Source organism: Anopheles coluzzii (genome assembly GCF_943734685.1).
Source record: "Anopheles coluzzii chromosome X unlocalized genomic scaffold, AcolN3 X_unloc_12, whole genome shotgun sequence".
NCBI classification, from domain to species: domain Eukaryota; kingdom Metazoa; phylum Arthropoda; class Insecta; order Diptera; family Culicidae; genus Anopheles; species Anopheles coluzzii.
In genome coordinates, this window is record NW_026054439.1 from 62,501 (window position 1) to 65,000 (window position 2,500).

The 2,500-nt window shown below is 47.5% G+C and overlaps 1 pseudogene; it reads left to right on the forward strand.

Moving 5' to 3' along the window:
• Nucleotides 1-2,500, forward strand: part of LOC125907698 (large subunit ribosomal RNA) — a 9,182-nt pseudogene that overhangs the window by 4,484 nt on the left and 2,198 nt on the right.

Here is a 2,500-nt window from a genome sequence, read left to right on the forward strand (position 1 = left end):
ATATAGTGTTGATTGCAGATCCGTATCTGGCAACAACCAACGTCAAAGTGTTACGCAATGACGATAACACAGCAGCGGTAGTGGTTAACGCGGACTTACCAGTTAAGGTAGTCAGTAAGGCTCTGAAGGGTTTAATGATAGTTGACATAGGTGATATGCGAGTGGTTAGCGTTTACGCGCCACCTAGATTTAGTATGGAAGAGTTCCAGATCATGTTGGATAACACGGTAATGGCCGTAACCGGTATCCACAAATTCGTTATCGGGGGGGACTTCAACGCTTGGTCAGTAAGTTGGAACAACCAACTTGGCGAGCGTGGAGAAACCCAGAAACGAAGAGGTGAGTTGGTCTTATCAACCTTTGCGCAGATTGACGCAATTTTATTGAACGACGGCAGCGCCCCAACTTATGTTGGACCAGGGCGCACGTCGGTAGTTGATCTTACTTTTGCGAGCAGAACAGTTGCAAGATCATTTAAGTGGGAGGTGTTATCTAGCTATATGAACTCTGATCATCGTGCAATACGAATAGATCTTGAGACGCAAAGCGTGCGTAATCTGTCCCGACCCATAACGGGATGGAGCATCAAGTATTTTAGCAAAGATATATTTGAAGTTATGATGCAAGCCGCTTTTGAGACCGAGGTCACAACAAGCGAAGACTTAATGCGTATACTTGTCACGGCGTGTAATGCGACGATGACCAAGCGTAAGAGGTACACTCCTAACAAGAGTGCATTTTGGTGGACGCTAGAGATTGAGGCACTTCGCAAAGAGTGCAAACACCGCGATCGATTAGCGCAAAGAGCTTTTAATACTGATCTCTATTCTACTTTTAGGGACGAGTTCAAGGTGGCACGGAATGCCCTCAAGCGATTGATCAAGCATACCCGACAGAGGAAGTGGAAAGAGTTCCTGGGAACAGCGAACAACGCATCATTTGGTATAGTATATCATACGTTCAAGAAAGTGGCCGAGGGTTCGATTGGACCCCGAACTATGACATTGGACGAGTTTAGGGAAGTGGTGAGCGAGCTTTTTCCTACTCACCCAAACACGGTGTGGCCTGATTATCGTATCGATCAGCCACGAGAGTTTGAAAGAATTACTAATGATGAGATTCTTGCGGTTGCCAGGAGACTACCCAACAAGAAGGCGCCGGGACCAGATGGTATCCCGAATGAGGCGCTGAAAGTTGGTATGTTGACTGCAACCGATGCATTTTGTAGGGTTTACCAAGGCTGTTTAGAGAACGCGAAGTTCCCCGATGAGTGGAAAAGGCAGAGGTTGGTGTTAATACCGAAGCCGAACAAACCACCAGGGGAACCGGGTTCGGTACGCCCCATTTGTCTATTAGACGGGGCAGGTAAAGGTCTAGAACGCATCATAGTGCAACGGTTAAATGCACACATCGAGGAGGTCAACGGACTGTCTGACGACCAATTTGGTTTCAGAAGTCGTCGATCAACGGTTGATGCGATTCAACGGGTAGTGGACATTGTTTCGGTAGCTAGAAGCAGAAACCGATACAGTGGACGGTATTGTGCAGTTGTTACATTAGATGTTACTAATGCTTTTAACAGTGCTTCGTGGTTGGCGATTGCTAATGCATTACAGAGAATTAACACTCCTAAATATCTTTATGATATCATTGGTGATTATTTTAGGAATCGTGTGCTGATGTATGATACCACAGATGGACCGGCAGAGATTGCAGTCACATCGGGTGTACCTCAAGGCTCGGTACTTGGCCCAACGTTATGGAACCTCATGTACGACGGTGTCCTACGAGTTGCAATGGTGGAAGGTGCACGGATTATCGGCTATGCAGACGATATAGTGTTGTTGGTGGAAGGTAATTGTGTTGATGATATTGAAATTCTCGTTTCCAGCCAGATTCGCATCATCGACAGATGGATGACCGACAACGGATTAAAGATAGCCCCGACCAAGACCGAGTTTATCATGGTCAGTTCCCATCAGAGGATACAGCACGGGGCTATCAGGGTAGGTGATCACGTAGTACATTCGTCGCGCAGCTTAAAGTATTTGGGGATGGTCTTAGATGACCGCCTCGAATACACTTCACACATCAGGTATGCGGTGGAGAGAGCGACGAAGCTATGGACCACCTTGGTAAGGATGATGCCTAATAAGGCAGGTCCAAGTAGTAATGTTAGGCGAGTAATTGCTCTTACTGTTGTGGCGAAGGTCCGGTATGCCTCGCCCATTTGGTGTCATACCCTTAGATTTGCTAACCGTAGACAATGGCTACGTCGGTTTTACCGGCCAGTAGTCCAGCGAGTTATCTCTTCTTTCAGGACAACTTCTCACGATGCAGTCTGCGTGCTCGCGGGAATGATCCCGCTGCATCTCCTCCTGGACGAGGACTCCAGGACTTTTCATCGGAGACGAGCAGAGAACATCGCCGGATCGGTTGCACGTAACATGGAACGTGTCACAACTATGGAACGATGGCAACGAGAATGGGATGAGAGTGT